We start from the raw sequence: 23441 nt of genomic DNA on the forward strand, positions 1-23441 counted from the left end.
CCAACATAGATGCCAGATGCTGCAAAGGAGTTCTCAGCCTCACGCTGGTCCTTGTGTCCTTGAAACCCAGATGGGCAGTGATGTTCAGAGTTGTCCACGGCTAGATATCCAGGGAGTCATGGGTCGACCTAGATCATGGTATCTCAAATGAACAGACTTTTCAAAGCACAAGTTTAAGAGAATGTCATAAAACAAGTGTCAAGAGTAAAGCTGAGTTCTCTTAATGAAACATAAACTGTATATACTAAACAAGTGTTGTGATGTGGCAGTGGGTTGGCAAAACTCTTTAGTACAGGGGAAACTGGCCTTACTGACTCAGGCACCAAAGACTTGTTTTTTTTAACCCTTAGGACTTCGGGCACCTCAGTAGCCTCTGGTTTGGGAGGAAATGAGTTTGAGAGGAACCCCTCTGCAAAACCAGGTTGCCCAAGAAAAAGGGAAGGGGGGGCCTGTAGGGAGACATACCCCACTAAGTGGCACTGACTTCAATGAAGTGACTTCTTGGACTGGCTGCTCTACCCTTGTTCACTACAGAGGTGTGGGTGGCAGACCCTAGGCAGCTCAGTCATCAGCTAAGAGGCTGGCACAGGTGCAAGAAAGCCAGGGATGACACATCTGGGGTAACAGGACTTCCCAGGCCTGGAGGGACGAACGTCTCTTCTAATAGTGACCCATTAAGAATACAGGAAGCCATAAAGAAGGATTTACTCGAGAGCACACGGACCTTGTATTCCATATCTTGTAATAAGAATCTGAAGCTGTACACCTGAAACTAACACTCTAAGTCAACCATAGTTTACAAACAAGTTGCAGAAAGAGGACAGGGAGTGATGCTGCCTTTACAAGGAGGGTGGGAGGATGGGTAGTCACATCTGAAGTCAGAGGATGGTACGGCCTGAGGTGAGTGGTGACTGTCTCCAGGATAAAATCCACATGCTGGATCCCAAGCCAGCACTGGGCCCCCCAAGCTGCCAGTAGGGACCCATCCAGAGAGCTGAGAAATCCAAGGTGTTGAAGTATAGGGGCAAGAATCTTTTGCAGAGATGGGATCTCAAATTAAGGGCTGGTGTGAACTGAAACATGGTGCTCAACACTCAGCAAGACCGTGAAGGCGACGAGGGGCCCCTTCAGAGCTGCATGCTGCTCCAGGAGCCCCGTCCATGCCCACGGCTTCATTGTTCTTAGACCTTGCTCTGTACCCTCCAGGCCCAATATCGACCTCCCCCTTCCCAACTCGGGTAGTCTCAGCCTGCTGACTGGTGTCAGCTTCTAGACACATGGCCGTTTGCTCAAGGCAGCAAGCCAGGACTCATGTCCACCACCTCCCTCTCGGAACCCATGGCAGTTTTAGAACTGTGCATAGAGAATATTCCCTTAAAGACCCATTACCCAGGACCAAGATAACTATTATCCCACCAGTGCTGTGACGTCCATAAAAGCAAAGAGGGCTGTTTGAAACAGAACTCTGTACTAGACAGACTTCTGTGGAGGAATCTTCTGGACCTAAAATATACTGCGTCCTTGAGCCCCCTAAAAACTCGGACAGGGACCAAGGGAGCATCCTGTTAGACACTGAGGTATCAGTTTGGCATTTCATACTCCTCTCTGAACTGGCTTACGATCCCTGCAAAGAGGCTGGATGATACTGCCCTGGTCTGAAGTGAACCCTCAGGAAGCCAGGCTGAGTGGTGAGGGATGGCACCTCATCTGGTTTCACGTGGGGCTAGATGCAAGCCAGCCTGTGGCTAGAGATGGCTGGGGCTAATCGTAAGGTCGAGAAAGGCCACTGGCTCTGAGAACAGGGCATAGTGCCGAGGGTTGTATGTACACATGTGGGTCAGGCCTCAAGGCAGAAAGTACCAGGTCTAGAAATGGTGCAGTCTCTGATCTAGCAGGCTTGGTCCCTTTTCTAGAAGAATCCTTTTCTGTCATCCTTCCCGGTCAACCTCAGGAGCATTGAAGTGACTTTTCATCCTAGTCAGGTAGTGTAGACCACACTCTTGCTGGTTCTCATGTTAAAAAAAAAAAAAGTGAACTGGCTTCTAAACGTATGTAAACTTGTCTCTAAAACCCTCAGACCTTGTCTCTACGCTCTGATCTGCACTGGCTGCCTCTGATCTTCCTCGATTGTTCGAGGATGCCCGAGGACAAGACGAGTGGGAGGGGAGGGGTCACTGCACATCCACACGGAGCCTGACCTTTCTGACTTCATGGACTCGCTAGGCTGGGCACCACAGGGGGACCACCTTGTGCCCCCAGTGAAGGAATGCTTGCTCTCCAGAGCGATGTCTCATGTTCTGGAAGCTGATCCAACCACTTTCTTCAAACGAGGAAACCTGGAGTTATGGAAAAGGGTGGTCTAGAGGGCTGGTTCAGAATTTTTCTTTTTAACATTTAGCCTCTGGTGGATCATTAGAAACCAGGTTTGATGCAGACTTATCATGGAGATTGTGTCAGGAAGGGAGTCTTTGAGTAGGAGAGGATTGGAGGTGCTGGTGCCCAGAAGGCAAGGGAACTGCTCTCACCTTAGTCTCTTTTCTGGGATAGTAAACCCCATCACCGGAGGGTGGGCGTGTTGGGGAGGGGGCTTTGTGACATCCAGGACACAAGCTGGAGTGTGAATCAGACGTGGCTGAGGTTTTCCTTGCTGTGCTGGATGTGCAGCACCTCCGTTACAGCATTGTAACCAGAGGGTCACCCAGGTCCTTGTCACTGTGGGAAAAAACTGTCCTACTGGCTCTATGGACTTGGACACTGCAGCGTGCATGAGCCATGTCTCGTTACCTAAAGCCCCCCGCTCCTGCATGCATCGATTTAGCCCAGGGCGCACCTGTTTTGGAATAAGTGCAGGTGATGCATTAATAATGCCTTAAATGATTACATTTCCTCTTGGCTTCGCAGACTTCTGAGTTATAGAATCTGCCTGTGGAGAAGCCTGTGAGCTTTTGCTTCTGGCTTCAGACGGTAAAGCGTCTGCCTGCAATGTGGGAGACCTGGGTTCGATCTCTGGATCAGGAAGAGCCCCTGGAGAAGGAAATGGCAACCCACTCCAGTACTCTTGCCTGGAAAATTCCATGGACAGAAGAGCCTTGTAGGCTACAGTCCATGGGGTCGCAAAGAGTCGGACACGACTGAGCGACTTCACTCACTCACTTATTTTCAAAAGCTATTAACGTTGACTAGAATGTTTTATTCATGGGAGTCCTGGTTTCTCTGCAAGACTGATGGAATGACTTGTGCTCACCTAGGTCCTATCTCACCATGTAATAAAAGGGATGGGATGTGAGGGCGGGAATTGTGGAGGGCTTAACAAGGTCTTGTTTTCCAGAAGGGATGGGGGTGAGTCACCCATTGGATGTCTGAATGATGGGGGTGAATTTTAACTTAAAGCTGTGACAACTAGGATGGCTGAGGACAGAGCTCAGGTTTCCCTGACGATGGAGGTCCTGGCTGGCAGCAGATACTTCTTTCCCCAATAGTCACCCTGGCCGGTTGTAGCTCCCTTGAATGGTCCAGAGAGAGCAGCCAGGCCTGGTCTCCAGGCTGCCTTGTTTCCTGGGATCTCAGTGCTTAGCAGACACATCAGAGACAAGCAGAACAGAACTCTGAGAAGGAGCACGACTGAAGCCTGGAGGAAAATCTCTGCGCATAAATAAGAACAAGGTGCCTTCCGTCAGTCTTCTACAAACTGGGGCTCATGTAACTTCAGGCCACCAGCACAAGTCCATAGAATGTTTTCTTAAACTGAGATCCTCAGGAGTGAGGGAGGAGCCAGCTTCCCTGAGAGCAAGACTACATCACAACGGAAACAGCTGCAGAGGAAGGATGCTTGCAACAACGTCTCTGGACAAATCAAATGTTTGTCCACTGTGGTCATGCTAAGAGTTGGGGTGTTGAATCTATTCAGTCACTAAGTAGTGTCTGACTTTGTAGCCAGCCCCACGGACTGTAGCACTTCAGGCTCCTCTGTCCTCCAATCCACTATATCCCAGAGTTTCCTCAAGTTCATATCCATTGAGTTGGTGATGCCGTCTAGCCATCTCATTCTTTGCTGCCCCTTCTCCTCCTGCCCTCAGTCTTAACCAGCAACAGGGACTCTTCAATCAGTTGGCTCGTCTCATCAGGTAGCCAAAGTATTGGAGCTTCAGCATCAGTCCTTCCAACGAATATTCAGGGTTGATTTCCTATAGGATTGACTTGTTTGATCCCTTTGCAGTCCAAGGGTCTCAAGAGTCTTCTCCAGCACCACAGTTCGAAACCACCAATTCTTTGTTGCTCAGCCTTTATGGTCCAACTAACATCCATACACGGCTACTAGAAAAACCATAGCTTTGACTAGACAGAACTTGGTCAGCAAATGGTGTCTTTGCTTTTTAATGCACTGTCTAGGTTTGTCATAGCTTTCCTTCCAAGGAGCAAAAATCTTAATTTCAGCACCGCAGTCACTGTCTGCACTATTTTGGAGCCCAAGAAAATAAAATCTGACACTGCTTCCACTTTTTCCCTTTATATTTGCCATGAAATAATGGGACCAGATATCATGATCCTAGTTTTTTGAATATTGAGTTTTAAGCCAGATGTTTCACTCCTCTTGCACCTTCATCAAGAGGCTCTTTAGTTCTTCCTTGCTCTCTCCCATTAGAGTGGTATCTGCATATCTGAAGTTATTTTTCCTGGCAACCTCGATTCCTGCTTGTGAGTCATCCAGCCTAGTATTTCACATGACATTCTCTACATATAGGGCTTCCCTTGTGGCTCAGCTGGTCAAGAATCCACCTGCAATGTGGGAGACCTGGGTTGGATCCCTGGGTTTGGAAGATCCCCTGGAGAAGGGAAAGGCTACCCACTCCAGTATTCTGGCCTAAAGAATTCAATGGACTTGTACAGTCCATGGGGTTGCAAAGAGTCAGACATGACTGAGTGACTTTCACTTCCCTCTACAGTATTAGTAAAGTATTAGTCGCTCAGTCATGTCCGACTTTTTGCGGCCCCATGGACAGTAGCCTGCCAGGCTCCTCTGTCCATGGGATTCTCTAGGCAAAAAATACTGGAGTGGGTTGCCATTTCCTCCTCCAGGGGACCTTCCCAACTGTACATAAAGGAGACTTCATTACTGTGCATTACAGGATACCCCAGGTTAACCTGTTATAGAAAACCGTCCCTTGAGTCTTTAAATTCTATACCAATTCCACACCTCTGGCTGGCCGATGTTTGTTTATTTAGGTTTTAAGGTGAATGACCTGGGGCTCTTTGTTTCCGTCAACATGACTGTGAATCTAAAGGCACAGTTGAAATGTCTATTTTTCTTGCCATCCTCAGAAGAGACTGCTGCAGATCTACTCTATGATTCTCATTCTTTCCAGCTCACAATACAAATAGCTTACTTTTTGCAACCTATGTCTTATAATAAAGCAGTGCTGAAAAATTAGAAGAAAGTTCAGTTGCCATATAGGCTATGAAAATGATTTGCTGGTGATGATTTTTAAGCCTGATTCTAAATAGATTTATGAAGAATGGCACTTGGAAGACGTGGTTCAAATTTTTCTGTTTAAGGTATCTTGAAATTATAGGCTCAGTCTCCCTAAAATTTCAAAAAGCGTAGAGCTTAGGCTTTTAAGGGTATAAAAGGGAGACAGCAATGGCAACCCACTCCAGTACTCTTGCCTGGCAAATCCCATGGGTGGAGGAGCCTGGTAGGCTGCAGTCTATGGGGTTGGGAAGAGTTGGACATGACTGAGTGACTTCACTTTCCCTTTTCACTTTCATGCATTGGAGAAGGACATGGCAACCCACTCCAGTGTTCTTGCCTGGAGAATCCCAGGGACGGGGGAGCCTGGTGGGCTGCGGTCTATGGGGTCGCACAGAGTCAGACACGACTGAAGCGACTTTGCAGCAGCAGCAGTGATAAAAGCTTTCATAGTCATTTCTAAAAAGCAACATTCATAGCTTTCTCTCTCCAATGGTTCTCTAATATACTTGTAGAAGGAAGGCAACAGAAAACCAAGAATAAAAAGAGCTGAGCTCTCCACAATTGGGCTTCCTGCTTACTTTCCCTGCTCAAAGCGGAGACACCATCTTGCAACAGAGGCTTCATAGACAAACAGGGTGGCAAAATACAGCCTTGTGCTCCTTTCCCAATTCTGAGCCAGCTAGTTCCATGTAGGGTTCTAACACTTGCTGCTTGACCTCTTTACAGGCCTCTCAGACAGGTAAGGTGGTCTTGGTCTTCCATCTCTAAGAATCTTCCAGTTGTGATCCACACAATCAAAGCTTTAGCATAGTCAATGAAGCAGAAGTACATATTTTTCTGGGATTCTCTTGCTTTCTCTGATCTGATGGATGTTGGCAATTTGATCTCTGCTTCCTCTGCCTCTTCTAAACCCAGTTTGTATATCTGGAAGTTCTTGGTTCATGTACTGTTGAAGCCTAGCTAAAAGATTTTGAGCATAACCTTGCTAGCATTCAAATTGGGCACAACTGAGCGGTAGTCTGAGCATTCTTTGGCATTGCCCTTCTCTGGGATTGGAATGAAAACTGACTTTTTCCAGTCCTGTGGCCACTGCTGAGTTTTCCAAATCTGACAAATTGAGTCAGCACTTTAACAGCATCATCTAGGATTTTTAAATCGCCAAGCTGAAATTTCATCTCTTTTTAGCTTTGGTAGTAATGCTTCCTAGGTGTTGAATCTAGCACCTCATTTTTAGGGCTCATTCTGGTTTGTGGTCGGATCTTAAAGGCTCAGGGCTTGTGTGGGGCCAGCTCTCCCCACCACTCTTGTGTGCTTCTTCCTGATGGGCAGGGTGAGGGCAGGGGGCAAAGAGGTGCTCTCCTGACTGCATGGGGACCAGGATGAGGGAACCTCAGGTGACTTGAGGGAGAACCTTTTAGGAAGGGACAGGATGAGTGAGTCACCACACCTGCTAAGTGGAAATGTGCACTGCCTGCTGTGCTTCTGAGCAGCGTGGGTGGGGAGGACACTCGGCAGCCTTTGCTGAAACAAGAGGTATTGGACTAAGTCCTGGTAACATGAAAAGACAAGTGGTGACATCCGATTGTCTAGGACAGGTCTTTTTAGAGTTAAGCCTTTAGCATGAATTTCCTCCGTGTTGTTGTGATGAGCTACCCCTCCTCAGGTCTGACAAGGCCTTGCCTCTACCTGCTCACAGCGCTGCTTCTCCAGGCTGCAGAGCTCAGCCCAGTGGAGAGCCAGGTGTACACCCCACTGCAGCCCTGTGCCCCACACGTGTTAGGCTAAGGAAGCCAAGCACTTAAGCTCTTGGGTCCCCAGTGAGATGAAGATGCTGTGGACACAACTTCTGTTGTTAACATGATCTTCTTACCAAGCCACATAGATATTAAACACCTGTTACGTCTCATGGCGGATCTGCCCCCACCACAGTTGTGTTATAGTAGAATACACCGGCTGGAACTTCTCACCTTCCCTGTGTCGGAGGTTCTGGCCATGTGACCAGTCACTGACTAGACACAGAGGCCAAGACTGGGCTTAGCAGCCTCTCTCCTCCAGGTGCCTAAGGTGGGAGAGCCTTGGGTGTCTTTTCTCCATCTAGGCTCAGATTCCTGCATTAGGAATGTAAATTAGCAGTGTGCTAGGAAGAACCCAATGGCACCCCACTCCGGTACTTTTGCCTGGAAAATCCCATGGGCAGAGGAGCCTGGTAGGCTGCAGTCCATGGGGTCGCTAGAAGTCGGACACGACTGAGCGACTTCACTTTCACTTTTCACTTTCATGCACTGGAGAAAGAAATGGCAACCCACTCCAGTATTCTTGGCTGGAGAATCCCAGGGACGGGGGACCCTGGTGGGCTGCCCGTCTATGGGGTCACACAGAGTCGGACATGATTGAAGCGACTTAGCAGCAGTAGCAGCATCAGGAAGAACCTAGGTTCCTGTCTGGGGGCCTGCATTTATTGCCCTTCTGATGACTTCAAGATAGCTGCAGCCTTTCACTGGGTCCCCTGAAGGGTCTCTCGCTGCACCAGTTCTTGGACACGAAGTCCTGCATCACAGTTCACAGGAGACCCAGGTGTGTACACGTTCTACATTGTCAAGATTGAGAGGGAAAATGTGCCCAGAGTTCAAGATACGTCTTAAAAATAGAGATTCCAGACACGGCTGTGAGTCTCCTGCTCAAGCAGAAAGACTCCATGGCTCCTCGCTGCTCTTCTCTGGCTGTTTCAAGGAGAATCTGTCAGCAATGCCTCACCCGAGTAGCCAGGAGCCTTCTCACTAGAAACTGAATGTCCAGGGGTCAGGCTGTGTAGTAGACTGCTCAGGAACTTAGAGACATTCGTGGGCATTGAAAGCCGTGTCACTGTACCATGCTATTTACCTGCCTTCAGGGAAAAAATAATGGAAGGACACTTCTTAGTGCCATGGACTTAGAGGGCCCCCAGGTCTGTCAGGCCTTGTCACAGATCCTACGTCATGACTGTCACATGAAGCCTGCAAGGGGTAAACTGCAGCCTCAGCCTCTACTAAAGGCCGAAACTATGGAATTGGAAATAGGGAACATGAATGGCAACAAAGCGGTTAAGCCAGACCTTCCAGGGAGGCAGAGTCTGCACCCGCTTCTACTTGACTCTCCCAAACCCTACACTGATAAGCTGTTGGGGCTTCTGCCATCCAAATAAATGGTCCACATCCCAGGGTCAAAATTAGTTATTTGAGGGACAATGTAGGTAGTTTGCGAAGTGAAAGCAGTTGTTAGAAATACACTGATTATATCTATACTGAGCTCTGAAAAATGTCATTTTTGTTCGCCATCTGAGGAGTTTCCTCTTCTGCCTTTGGCTCTAGGGCATTTTTCAGCTACTCCTAGTGTTTTATGGAGTATTCTTTCTACTCTCATCTTGCGTTCTTTTTGTTCTTATTCTGGATTAACAAAATAAGTCATATCGTTCATCTCTTCCCCTCTCCTCTTGCCTCTTCCACTGTCTAGCAGTTTATTCTAGGACCACTCTAATCTGCATTCTTGGAATACTAAGGTCTAATGTACACTAGCATTTCCTCATGCATAGGAACATGAGTCCTAGAGCACAAACTCCTTACCTCCCTACCAATTTACATGCTCTATTACCCTGTTCAGGCTGCCACACAATACCACAAATTGGATGGCTTAAATACAAATGTATTTTCTCGGTTCTAGAGGCTAGAAGCCAAGTTCATGGCTCTGGTCAATTTGGTTTCTAGTGAGACTTTCTGGCTTGCCAATGGTCTTCGGCTCACTCTTGTGACAGTCTGAGCTACCTGGTCTCCCTTATAGGGACTCGCACTTTATCAGACCAGAGATCCACCATTACAGACTGATAGAGTCCTAATATAATCCTGTCACTTCTTCGAGGCCTCTTCTCCAAATATAGCCATACTGGGAGTCAGGGTCTAACATGAATTTTATGGGACACAAACATCCAGTCCATAACACGTGCTATTACAGTTGTGAATTTGAATTTTCTGAATTGAAATTTAGAATTTAGATCACTGAAGACATTGGATGTGGATTTTTGGGTGTTCCACATACTGGGAACAGTGTGTGCAAATGCTCAGAGGACTAAGATGCCTGCATATATAAGGAACTATATCCCATGCAGAGTTTCTGAAAATGAGGCAGGAAAGTTGGGCTGATGAGGGTAGGTCACAAATAGCCCTGGGGGGCCTCAGTCATGGGAGCCACTGAGCCAGTAAAATGTTTTAGATAACATGCTCTAACTTCTAGAAAGCGGATTCTCTTCTAAACCTCCTTAGAACATCCTCCCTTCCACTGTCAATCAAACCACTTCCAATCCTTGCCGACTCGTCCAGCACAAGTCACTGTGATTATCTTGCCTGGGCTGTAGTTGATGGCTTTCTCTCGGCTTCAACTCTGCTTCTGTGGCTTTGCCGATTTATTTTCCTGTGTCGTTCCACTTCCTGAGTGTTCCCTCCCAGGAAACCTCAGTAACAAAACAAGCTAGAAGTGCTGATTCCCCAGTGCCACGAAGCCAAAACCTTCCAGGGACATGAGCCATGAGGAGCTCTCTTGGATCTGTGGGCTTTTTAATCTCCCCAGGTGAATGTGATGATCGTGACTGCAGAAATAGTGATCTTAGATATCTCAGATAAACCTGAACTAGTATCTAGCCTGGTTGAGTGTGTGATGAAATGTGATTATGGTAGAACTAAGCCCCAAGGACAGGCAGCAAGAGTCTTTTTTTTTTTTTTTTTTTTTTACAACATTGTATTGGTTTTGCCATACATCAACATGCATCCACCACGGGTGTACACGTGTTCCCCATCCTGAACCCCCCTCCACCTCCCTCCCCATACCATCCCTCTGGGTCATCCCAGTGCACCAGCCCCAAGCTTCCTGTATCCTGCATCGAACCTGGACTGGCGATTCGTTTCTTATATGATATTATACATGTTTTAATGTCATTCACAAGCCCCAGACCTTGCTGTGGATGTGAAGGTGATTCTAACCCAGGCGTGCCTGACTGCAATGTCCCTGTTCCCCCCACCCCCAAAGCCTCTCTGCCTGTCCAGGGAAAGGAGCCTGTCCTCGGGAGTCCCACAGCACATGCCCCATTCTGCTTTGCCTTGTGGGCACTCAGCTCCTAACAGGGGAGCACTTTCTTCCCTCTTCCCTGAGAACTCCACCCACACCTGGCACAGAGGATTTGCTGAGGACATGGTGATGAATTGTATTGCTTTATCAATCTGTTCAAGGCCCAATACAGGTTGCATTTAAGATTTCTTTCCAGGATATGTGAAAGTGCAGTCCCCTAGTAATCTTAAAGTTCTGGGTGCATATTAACATGGCTATAGAATCTTATGGAAACCTACATAATGATCAGTGTAGCCTTCTCTACTTTCCTGTGTAACATGAGGCACTAAAGTTTCCAAGTTCAAGATCAACATGTTGATGAGATAGGGAAGGAAAAACCACTTAATCTTGCTGAGCCTTTGAATTATAATTCAGATGGAGGAAGTCATTATGTAGGAATAAAGGGGTAAATGCTTGTGAAAGCCACCTGTACAAGATAAATATACAAATATAACAGACAACAATGAAAAGGAGCATCTTAAAGATGAATAAGGAAGGGACTGTAGAGCTGTTTTCCCACTCTGGGCTCCTGTACTGTTTCCCAGCTCAGACCGGTATCACTCATTACCTGAGTCTGAAACTCCATTCAACCTCTCACTTGTATGGACTGACATAAAAATTTTAACTGCTTGTGTCATCAGTAAAATGGAAATGCTAAGGGCTAGTTTAATTTCATGGGATTATTGTGAAGATTCAATGGGAAGGTAATGCACGTGTTATGGACTGAATATCTGTGTCCTCATCCCCCAAACTCATGTTGAAGCTCTAACCTCCAATGTGATAGTATTAGGAGATGGAGCTTTGTGTAGGTGAGGTTTACATGAGGTCATGAAGATGGGGCCTCAAGATGGGATTAGTGCCCTTAGAAGAGGAAGAAGCACAATGTTGAGACAGGCTGGGACCTAGGTCCCTCTGCAATGCTGTAACGCTTGCACCTAGACGTTTCTCGAACAAGAAAATACAGAAGTTGTATGGGACTAAAAATCACTGCATACATGAGCAGTTGGGACAAATTCTGGACAAAAGATATGAGAACAAACAACCCAACTGCCATTTCTGAACAGCCTGGAGCAAAAGCAGGGGGTTGAACAAATTCAAAAACATGGCCGATGCCCCCTGCACACAACACTACCTAAGGGTGAGCAAGCCACCTAAGCAACCCCTCCTACCCAACACCCAGGCACACCCTCTGCATCAGGGGTCCCAATGAAACCTTGCCTGAACTTTTTGTCTAGCCTCTGGTTAATTTTTATTAAGGCAGCCAAGAACCCTGGTCAGTAATGTGAGGATACAGTAGGAGGAGGTCACTGCCAGCCAGGAGCGGCTCTCACCAGAGCCCAACCACTCTGGCATCTTGATCTTGGAGCTGTGAGAAATTTCTTATGTAAACCATGCAGGTGGTGACATTTCAGTATGGCATCCTAGACAGGCTAACACAGCAGGCAAAGTGCTTAACTCTGTTTGGACATGTAGTAAACAATTATAATGCTAGTAACCGTCCTTGTAGAAGCCATATCAACGATGGGATGTGTTGTTTTGGTCTCCTTGGGTCCCTACAGTTGGTTGTGGTGATGAAGCAAGTGTTCCTCAAAGCAAACTTAGTAAAACTAAAGAGCTGTGTTGAGGCTGAGGAATGTACTCCTTGCCTTTTTTCTCATGTCCATAAATATCTTGTTAGGGTAGCAGCTTAATCTGTGACTTATGATAGAGGCATGCTTTATCGTACCAGCCTGAATGCTGATGTGCTAAATGGGGCTAGTAGTTGAAAAGCAGCCTGTATGCACATGGGAAAGGGAAGCCTGGAAACTCAAGGCAGCAACTCCTAAGCCAGGAGTTCACGTGGCCCAGAGAAGGGGCATTCTGGCAAATTGTTTGCATGAGAGGCTCTAAGCTGCCTCATCTTTCTCTTGGTGTCCATTCTTCATGCCTTCAAACGTCAAACAGCATTGTGTTCCACTAGGTCAGGCTGAAGTCAGCACTCAAACACCTGGAACCCCTGACATAAAGCACATCCCTGTCACAAAGTGCCACAAACCTATTCATTCCAGATGCTATTGCCATCTGGAACAGGAAAAGCGAGCAGACGGGCTAAAAACCTAAATGAAACAATTTCAACATAGGCTGCCACTGGCAAGACTCCCATGACCCTTTCTGGGTGCTCAGGGATCCCACCCTCGAAAGCCAGCGGCATCGCTGTCAGCTCACTGGTGGCGCACAGAAAGGTGTGTGGTCCCGGTGAAACCAGCACGGGCCAGGTGCATCACAGGGCCTTGCCCATGGCCAGTCAGCCACAGACCCTCCAGCTAGAGCTTGGGTGTGTGAGAAACACACTCCAAGCGAGGTGGCAGCCTGGAGCAGAAGGTTTTAGATCCAGAAAAGCCTCACTCTCATACCTTGTAGATGAAACACAACAATTGCTATATTTCCTTAAATCTGTGTCCTCACCAACAGAGCTGGATCAATAATGCCCACTTCATAGCACCCTCAGAGTCAGTGAGATAATGTTGCAAAAGCCAACTTGCAGAGTATGACACTCAATATTAGGGTCCTTAGTACTTTGGAGAAGGCAATGGCACCCCATTCCAGTACTCTTGCCTGGAAAATCCCATGGACGGAGGAGCCTGGGAGGCTGCAGTCCATGGGGTCGCTAAGAGTCAGACACGACTGAGTGACTTCACTTTCACTTTTCACTTTCCTACATTGGAGAAGGAAATGGCAACCCACTCCAGTGTTCTTGCCTGGAGAATCCCAGGGATGGGGGAGCCTGGTGGGCTGCCGTCTATGGGGTCGCACAGAGTCGGACATGACTGAAGCGACTTAGCAGCAGCAACAGTACTTATTAGCTCTATACTCGATGTTTTTAGTTGCTGAGCTGAGTCTGACTCTCTTGCAACCCCATGGACTATAGCCCACCAGGCTTCTCTGTCCATGGGATTTCCCAGTCAAGAATACTGGAGTGGGTTCCCATGCCCTTCTCCAGGGTATCTTCCCGACCCAGGGATCATTGCAGGTGGATTCTTTACCACTGAGCCACCCAGGAAGCCTATGCTATATAGGTAGGTTCTATTTAAAAGAGCATCTTTTGAGAAACTTAAAATTTAAAGACTTCTAGACATTGAAGACCCACCTTCAGTTCTCATGTATAAATTGGGAGAAAATAATATAAACCACATCCTGAATAGTTATAAGGGGGCAAAAAAAATTGTATTAAGATCAAAGACCTTTGACATACAACCTAATCCAGTATAGTTAGTGTTGTTATAAGAGACACCAGAGACTTCACTTCTGCTGTCTTACGAGAGGACACAGTGAAAAGGCTGGGTGTCTGTAAGCCAAGTAGAATGCCTTCGCCAAGAACCAAATCAACTGGTGACTTGAACTTCCAGCCTCCAGGTTGTTTAAGCAACCTTGTCTATGCCATCTTGTTATAGCAGACTGAGCAGACTAAGAAACATAAAGATATATCAATTAAATGGTATAAATACACCAACTAAAAGAAATTTCCAGTGGATTTAAGGAAAGGCCTACATAATTTGTCTATAAGAAGTGAACTTCTTAAAGACACTAAATGGTTAAAAGTAAAGGGATGAAGAAAGACCATGTTAAAACTACCCAAAAGAAAACTAGCTGTATTTCAGACAAAGCAGATTTTTTTTTTTACTTTCTTTTTTTTAATTTATTTTATTTTTAAACTTTACAAAATTGTATTAGAAAAATTTAGTAGGAATAGAAGGGGCATTACACAATGATAAAGGATTAATTTTTCAAGAAGTCATAACAATTTTAAATTTATCTGCCTAATGAGAACACAGGGATTCCTCAAGCAGGGAGCTGAATGGAAAAGTAGAAAACCAATAACTTTAAAGTTAGCCTGAACAGCACTGTCAATCAACTTGATCTAATCAACCTGTATGGAATATTTCAACAAAATACACCTTCCTCAAGCCTGCATGATACAGTCACCAGAATAGATCATATTCAGGGTTTAGAATGCACCTTAAATTTAAAAGAACAAACCATAAAATGTTCTCACACTATAAGATTAAACTAGACATAACAGATACATGGAGACTCTTCAAATATATCCAAACTGCTGCTGCTAAGTCACTTCAGTCGTGTCCGACTCTGTGCAACCCCATAGACGGCAGCCCACCAGACTCCCTCGTCCCTGGGATTCTCCAGGCAAGAACACTGGAGTGGGTTGCCATGTCCTCCTCCAATGCATGAAAGTGAAAAGTGAAAGTGAAGTCGCTCAGTCGTGTCCGACTTCTAGCGACCCCATGGACTGCAGCCTACCAGGCTCCTCCGTCCATGGGATTTGCCAGGCAAGAGTACTGGAGTGGGTTGCCATTGCCTTCTCCATACCCAAACTAAACATGCTTGTAAACACTTTTCAAAGTATCAAGATTAAAGTTTTGAACTAAATTCTACATACCAACTTCTAGGATGAAGCAAAAGCTGTGCTTAGAGGAAAACTTGTAGACTAAATAAATGTATTAGGAAAGATTAAAGGTCTAAAGTCAATAACCTGAACTTATATCTTAAAACTAGAGGAAGAAGATCAAATTAAGCCTAAAACAAGAGAAAAAATGAATGAATTAAAATCAGGAAAACAGGTTCTTTGTAAAGATCAATAAAAGTGAACTTCTAGCCAGGCTAATGGAGAACAAAGTATCAGTGACAGATGAAACAGGGCTCTTATCACTGCTGAACTCATAGACACTAAAGGAATAATATAAGAACATGACTGACAATGCGAGGCCCACCATGTTGATAATTTAGGTGAAGCTGACCAAACTCTTTGAAAGAGAAACTACAAAAACTTGCAGGGAAAACTGACAATCTGAATAGCCCTATATCAAAGAACCAATAATTAAAACTTAAATGTACCAGGCCCAGATTGCTCTGAATTCTAGTAAACATTTAAGGAAGAAATAGCACTGATTCACTAATCTATTCCAGAAATTAAAAGCAGAGGTAACAATTCATGATAAAAGGTTAGAATTACTGGTCAGACAATACCAAAACCAGACAGGCAGAATAGATGAAGCTCTGGATATATGGTATAATAACAATTCTGTATCATATGGAATGGTGAAAATACTGTGCTTTAAATTTCTTTTTGGACAGTTTACAAAGGCATGAAAGACTGAACCTTAATTTTTGAGTTCAGAAAAAAAGAGTTTGGGAGATCCCAACCCCGTCCCCCCCACCCCAGGATCAAATTCAGTTCAGAATGTGATGAAAAAATATATATTAAAGAAGAATGGATGCACGTGGACAATCCCCGTGGTGAGCCCAGGAGGAGGGGGACTCCTGGTGCAGCACCCTAGTCCAGCAGCCGTGAGGAGCCTGTCACCCCAGCCCTCCATCCGAGTCTCAACCGGTGTCAGATTCGTTGTCGGGCACGGGCTGAGCTGTTTCGCTGGAGAGCTCGTCTCCAGGACGTGAGCCTCGGGGCCGGACTAGATGAAGACCGATCTGCTGAGGACAGATGGAAGAGATGGGTAGATGGGGCCCCTCCACTGCACGCGGTGGGGCTGTAGCACGCCAGCCTGGGTGGTGGGGCCAGGTTGTGGGAGGCTCTGGAGGTGGACGGGGCCGTCCGGTGTCTCAGGCGTTGTGGGGGCCGCCGTCCTGTGTGTGGTGGTGGGACCCCATGCTTGTTTTCCTAGTGGCCCGTCCGTGTCTCAGCCTTTCTGGTCCCTGGACAGCGCATGCGACCCTGTCCCGCGGCCCTCGCTGTGCGTGGTTGTCGCCCCTCCCCGTCGCTGCTGGACTCACCCCCGACCCCGCACCCCCAACCCGGTCCTGGAGCAGTGACCGCCCGCGCCCACTTACCCTTTCTGGGACCGAACCTGTCTTGTCTCACGTGGGTGGCGTCCCCAGTGGAGTAGTGCGTGAGGGGGAGGGAGGGAACAGACAGAGCTGGACCCCATCTTAGGCCAGGCTACGAACATTAAGCTACACGCACGGTCACCCTCCCAATGGACTCTGAACTTTGTGCCCAGTGTCTATAGAAATGGCATACCAATGGAAAAGCAGACCCCCGGATAAAAGAGCTTCGGGACTTGGACTCTCCCTTGCCTAAAAGAATATGCTAATTATCTCTGTAACAGAACAAAGTGGACTCATTGGCCTTTGAGGATGTGGCTGTGAATTTCACCTGGGAGGAGTGGCTTTTACTGGATTCCTCACAGAAGAAACTCCACAGAGACGTGATGTTGGAAAACATTAGGAATTTGGCATCGGTAGTGGCAAAACGGCCAGATCATCATGACATTGATGAACAGGAGAACAACCATGGGAAAAAGTTAAGGCCAATGATAGAGAAACTCGGTAAAAGTAAAGACATTTTTTCCTTTGGAGAAAACGTCAATCTTATTACAACTCTCAAAATGAAGGGGAAAACTCCTGATTTAAAACCATGGGAATGCAGTGCATATGAAAATACCGTCATGAGTGGTTCATCCCTTACTAGATACATGAAATGTCACATTGAAGACAAATCGAGAGAACATCGAAAGTACCCTGAGAAGGTATGTAAATGCAAAGAATGTGGGAAGGCATTCTTTTCTCCCAGTGCTCTCATCTCACATGAAAGGAGTCACACTGGAGAGAAACGCTATGAATGTTTACAATGTGGAAAAGTTTTTTTATATCGAAACTCTTTGCAACAACACAAAAGAACTCACACAGGGGAGAAACCCTATGAATGTAAGAAATGTGGGAAAGCCTTCTTGTGGAGAATAACTTACCAGAATCACATGTTAACACACACGGAGATTTACCTTATAAATGTCAGAAGTGTGAGAAAGCATTCCTTACTCCCAGTTGGCTTAGAAGTCATGAAAGGAAACACAATAGAGAGAAACCCAGTCAAGGTAAGCACTGTGGAAAAGCCTTTAAAAGTCCTGAGAGTGTTCCAGTACATGAAAGAATTCATAGGGGAGGGAAACCCTATGAATGTAACCAGTGTGGGAAAACCTTCAATAATTTGAATTCCTTAAAGGCACACAAAAGAGTTCACACAGGAGAGACACAATATGTATGTAAAATATGTTCTAAAGTATTGACTTGTGCCAGCGCTCTTCAAATACATGAAGCAATCCACAGTGGAAAAAAACCATATGAGTGCATACAATGTAGGAAAGCCTTCAGATTTAAGGAAAGCCTCCAGAAACACATGATAACACACACTGGAGATGGCCCTTATAAATGTAAGGAGTGTGAGAGAGCATTCATTCATTTCAATTCTCTTAAAATACATGAAAGGAGTCACACTGGAGAGAAACCCTATGAATGTTTACAATGTGGAAAAGTTTTTCCATATTGAAACTCTTTCCAAGAACACAAAAGAACTCACACTGGAGAGAAACCTTATGAATGTAAAGAATGTGGGAAGGCCTTCATGTGGAAAGTAACTTTTCGAAGACACATGGTAACACACACTGGTGATTTACCTTTCAAATGTCAGAAATGTGAGAAAGGATTCATTTTTTCCTGTGATCTTCGAAAGCATGAATGGAGTCACAATGTAGAGAAACCATATCAATGTAAACAATGTGGAAAAGCCTTTAAAGGTCCTGAAAGTATTAAAAAAAACATGAAAGAATTCACAGGGCAGAGAAGCCCTATGAATGTAAGCAGTGTGGTAAAGCCTTCCATTATTTGAGTTCCTTAGAGAGACACAAAAGACGTCACACAGGAGAGACAACATATGTATGTAAAACATGTTCTAAAGTATTCTTTTGGCCCAGCTCTCATCGAAGGCATGAAAAAATCCACAGTGGAGAAAAACACTATGAGTGTATAGAATATGGCAAAGCCTCCAGAAACGCAAAATAACACATGCTGGAGATGGTCCTTATAAATGTAAGGAATGTGTAAGTAAACATCTAAGAACCCATACTGTAGAAACATCCAATGATTGAAAAAGATTCAGGAAAACCTTCACTTTCTTTTATGTGCTGGTGTATGAAAATATTCACACTGGACAGGAATCCTATAAAATATGAACAATGTGGAAAAGACTTTTTGTTTCCCCATAAGAATAAACACCTTCCTTCTGTCGGGAAAAAAAATGAACTTCACTAAAAGGGGGTAGGGGAATGAGATCCCAAACTGCAAGGCTAAAGACAAAAGCAAATGTGCATACACTGCCCTAGTTAGCAGAAGTTTGCCATGAGTTGTACATGTTAATTAGGGTCAGTTTCACTGTGACCAGATTGGGTAATGCTAACAGTGTTCAAGGAATAAGTTATTTATCAAAGCAGCTTTAAGACATGACTCAAGTGTACTTACTATGAGGAACCGGGAGAAATATACCTGAGAAGAGATCTTCAGGATCCTCGACAATAAAAAGGTAAAAAGATGCATGAGTAACATGGGCATTCTCCTTGGCTTGGGATTTAATGCCTTGGCAAGGATCCTCGAGACAGTTCTACTGCATGATAGGAAAGATGATGAATGCTATGAGCGGGGAGAAGGTCTCAATGGGATGCTGGAACTCTGTCCCCAGGAAGGAAGGCTCAGGCAAGAAGACATACTAGGAAGGATCCATGATATGAGACCAGAAAGTCCCATCAACCGACAGCATTCTCTGGGCGTTCTAGAGAACACATTTCAGTTCAGTTGCTGGGGGTGGGTGCTGACATTGAGCCGTGCTGTCAGCTCTCAAAGGGTGACGTTTGGAAATGCTGGTGTCTTTGAGATGACAGGATTACAGAGGAGCACATCCACTGGGCAGCTTGGCCTAGATCACCCGGGCCTCCTGTACTTCAGCCTTCTCACCCTGTAGAAATAGAGGGGAATTTGGCTGAGCTATAAGGTACCTGTTTTCCTCTATTTCATGACCCTGAAGATTTTTCCTTTCTCTCAAGAGTTAACAGAAGCATTTCTAATACTAATTTTAATAACTCTCCCAGGAAAATAAGCCTCACTTACCCAACACTCCCTTCTCTGCCTATTATTTATGATGTATGATTTGCTTCCTAAATAGCAGGGGTGTGAAACAAACAAGGGAAGGTGGTTAGATTGTGTTTAAACATACGTTCAAAATACACACATGTACAGGCACACACTCAACAGCAGTAACAAGACATCTGGCTTCAACTGACACCTTTGCATTCACCACAACCTTCGCCTGTCAGTTAACGAATGGGATACATCATAATCCGGAGTTTGCAGACAAGTTTGCAATCATACAGTGAGTCTTCAGGTTTTAAGAGCTATTTTTAAAATAGTAGCATAAAGCAGCAAAGGAAACCTAGGGGAGAGAGTCCTCGCTTCCTGGAGATGAGTTGCCTGGGAGGGAGTTTAGGAGGATAACGTCATTCTGTCTGCATTCTTGAGCTGAGGTTTCACAGCAGGTACAGGGAATATTTCTTTGCAATGCATACCCTGTCTCCTTCCAAAAGTGTCAGAAACAGATTTTCCTTTATTTTTAAGGATGTGCTGGGACTAGTCTGAGTCAGGCAGTGACCTTCACATGAGTTCTGCTGTGTCACGCCAAGTAGAAGGGATGTGCCTCTGTCTTAGTTGAGTTGGATAGCCGAGTTCCCAGCCATCTTCCAACTTATCTTCTATCTACGGTGTTGAAAGTCTCCTAAAGTGCTGTGAGCCTGGGTGAAAATCATTCTTTATCTCACACAGGTCTGCCCCTCACCACCCATTTCCATTATGATACTGAGCATGATATTATCTTACTACCCCTGTTCCCTTGGAAATCAAGATTATCTAGAAATTCCAGAATGCTTACAAAAATGGGTTCTCATTGTCAACCCATTGGCATAGTCCTTTATAGGGTGCAAACAATTTTTACATACAATTATCTTACTTGAGGTTCAGAACTTTAGGTAGCTAACTCATTAACTGATCTCTTAATGTGCTTAAAACATAAGTGGCATTAACATTTTCTTGTTCACTAAGGAATGAGTAGGGTTTTAGAGTTAACATCCTGGTTGATCATTTTTCAAACCTTGGTCAGGCAGGAGATGGAGGAGGAACAGGAGAGAACCAGCCACAATTTCCTCATCTGTAGCATGAGGGTTAAACAGGATTGCCTACATGGTAGGTTGTGTGGATCAAAGGAAATAACTCAGATTTATGATCTGTAAAATCAACACAGTCAAATGTTAATTAGCTAAAAGTCAACCATTTGCTCAATATGCAAAAAATAACCGGATGAGGGATACAACCCAGTGGAGCCAGAGCTGGTTTTCCATTGCAGGTCTCACCTACTTGCTGAACAATTTGAGTTGTTTTTCCCTGCCTTAGAGGAGAATTGCATGCATCTCAGAAGTTACTTGCAAGAACATAGTTATAACTACAGTAAACCACTTATGGAGTCCACAGTGTGACCTGTAAGTTATGATAGGCACTCACTTACGTGGTACACACTCCAGGAATATTAGAGACTGTTACAGTTTGAAACAGAAGCAGACAGTGTAGTATGTGGAACCCTTGCAAGGGGTGCTGAGAACTGACCCCTCACCTTCAACTGAAGGCATTACAAACCCTCAAGCTGCTGCCTGATCCATAGGCAGCTGAGAGCTGGTGAAGGTTGAATTTGACTACAGGGAAGGGAGGGCCATTGTATTCTTCATCAGACATTCTGATGGGCCTGTCTACATGCAAGGAGCTTAAAGGGTGGGATGAAATATCCCTCCCCACCGTGGCACCTGATCTCAAACCTGTAACAGATACGTGTGGTGCCCCTTCCTCTCTCCATCCTAGACAGTATCACCCTCACCCAGCACCTCTGCTGGATCCAGACTCTTTTCCCTGGGGACTTGAACCAGTTTGCTTATGTACCCATTTACCATCACAGTGGGCAGAGGAGCTCCAAGAAGTATCCAGATGGATGATTCAGGTCCCGACCATATTCCTTCCTGCCCTTCTTACATCAGCGTGGCCCCCATCTCCTGGTCAGGACTGATGACTCCTCCTCACGTGCTGACAGTTCTTGTCTGCTGGTCTCTGATCACAAGTAGCCTGAAGTTCCTAAAGGAAGCTAGAGCTTATAGCTCCTCTATTGCCTCCTGGTGAAATGATTCCCCCCAGGGGACCAGGACACCTAATCCTGCAAAGCCCAGAGTTATGGGCTCAGTAAACACACATTTGCCATTGTGAGTCTTTTGGGTAGATGTTAAGTGAGACCCCCCTGGCTTACACCCCTTTATTCCCAGACCTATATATTGTTCCTCCTGGGGACAGAGACTTAAGGTCTGATTCAGTACATCTACTGCATCCTGGGGGCTGGCCCCAAATCCTCACAGCATTACCTCTCAGCTGGGGCTGCGGCTGCGCCTGCAGCCGGCCACTTCACGCTTTATGAAGGCAGGTGGCACTTGGGTGTCAGTCTGTCACATGACTTGCATTTCTTATGCCCAGTGATCTCCCCTTTGTAAAACAGGTACCCTGCTTTCAAGATATATTAAGTAGGACCTGGGCCAGTGGATCAAACATTCAGAGGACGCTGGCTAAAATCCAGAGGAAAGGCGAGCCCATGCCCCGAAAGCCTGCTCTTATCAGCAGGAGTCCTCCTCCCTCAGTGGTAGAGGGATCCCAGGAGTCCGCTCAGCTCCAAGTTGGTCCCCTAGAATGACGGTGCCAGGCCAGGGCCTCGACTGCTGTGGCCAGCACAGCAGGTAGGGATCAGAAGTGCTGGATGCACAGTTTGGGAAAAAGAATCTAGAGACAGAAGTAAAGTTTTAAAAGGTGGGACCAGGGGACTCAAGACCTCTTGGGTCAAGAACCCTGCTCCTTGGAGCCACATCACTTTTCTTTAGTGTCTTGGCATGCAGAAAGTATCTGTTGTGCTACAATGAAGTCAGCCTCCTGTGTCCCTGGTCATGTCTCCCATTTTATTGATTAAACTATCTTTGTTATTTTCTTGTACAAGGGCTCTCACCTAGCTGGAGGTCATAGACCCACATATGCCTTGGGGAAACGTCTTGGTGTGTGCACAAGCAGCGCTCTGAACTTGCGCTGACCCGGCATTCCAAGGTCCACACTGTGTTTCCTTAGCTTAGCAGGGTGTGACGACCCCAACTGATCAACCCAATGAACTTTTATTTGGGTTATGCTGTATTGCTATATTTTGCTTTTATTCTTTTCCCATGGTGATTTTCTCATGGCTATTAACCCCTGCACTTGACTTTGGTCCTTGCCGGAGATTCAAAGTCACTAACTCAGCTTTGGTAAGCGAGAGCCGTGCTGTTTGGCCAGTGCCTGCCCCCTTGGTCACTTGGTTCATGTGCTGTTTGTGTCGGCAATGGGGAGGCCAAAGACGGGGGGCCGCTTATGTCAATTGGCCAAGTCTTTCCTCCACCAACCCAAAGGCTAATCCCTTGGCCTGAGTCAGGACACCTGAGTGCTCCACTCCAGTTTGGTCAGTCCCTGGCCCCACCATCTCGGCACCTCCACTTCCTCTTTGCAGAGCAAGGGAGCTGGGCTGTAAGATTGCTGAGGTGTCGCCGGTTCTAACATCCTGTGATTGATAGGAAGCTCTCTGTGTCTGTGTAGTAAGTTACAATGAACTCCCGTGCCTTGAGCACCTGCCAGCTGCCAGCTCCTAAATGAGCAGGGTGCATGCGTTATTTAACGCCCACAGCCAGCTGCTGAAGACTAGGCCTTATCTTACAGAAACAAGAATTGACAGAACTGGGCCGGCTGGTCCTGGCCCTGCCTCTTCCCGGCCGTGCGGACTTGAACCTGCGTCTTAACCCTTCTGAGCCTCAGAATGGAGGCCAGGGAGGGATGGTCCTGGTGCCGTCCACCAGCAAGTCTTCGACTCCATCAGTAGAGGGAGCGCATATGCTACTTGGAGCAATAAAAG

Source organism: Bubalus bubalis, chromosome 15 (genome assembly GCF_019923935.1).
Source record: "Bubalus bubalis isolate 160015118507 breed Murrah chromosome 15, NDDB_SH_1, whole genome shotgun sequence".
Taxonomy (NCBI): domain Eukaryota; kingdom Metazoa; phylum Chordata; class Mammalia; order Artiodactyla; family Bovidae; genus Bubalus; species Bubalus bubalis.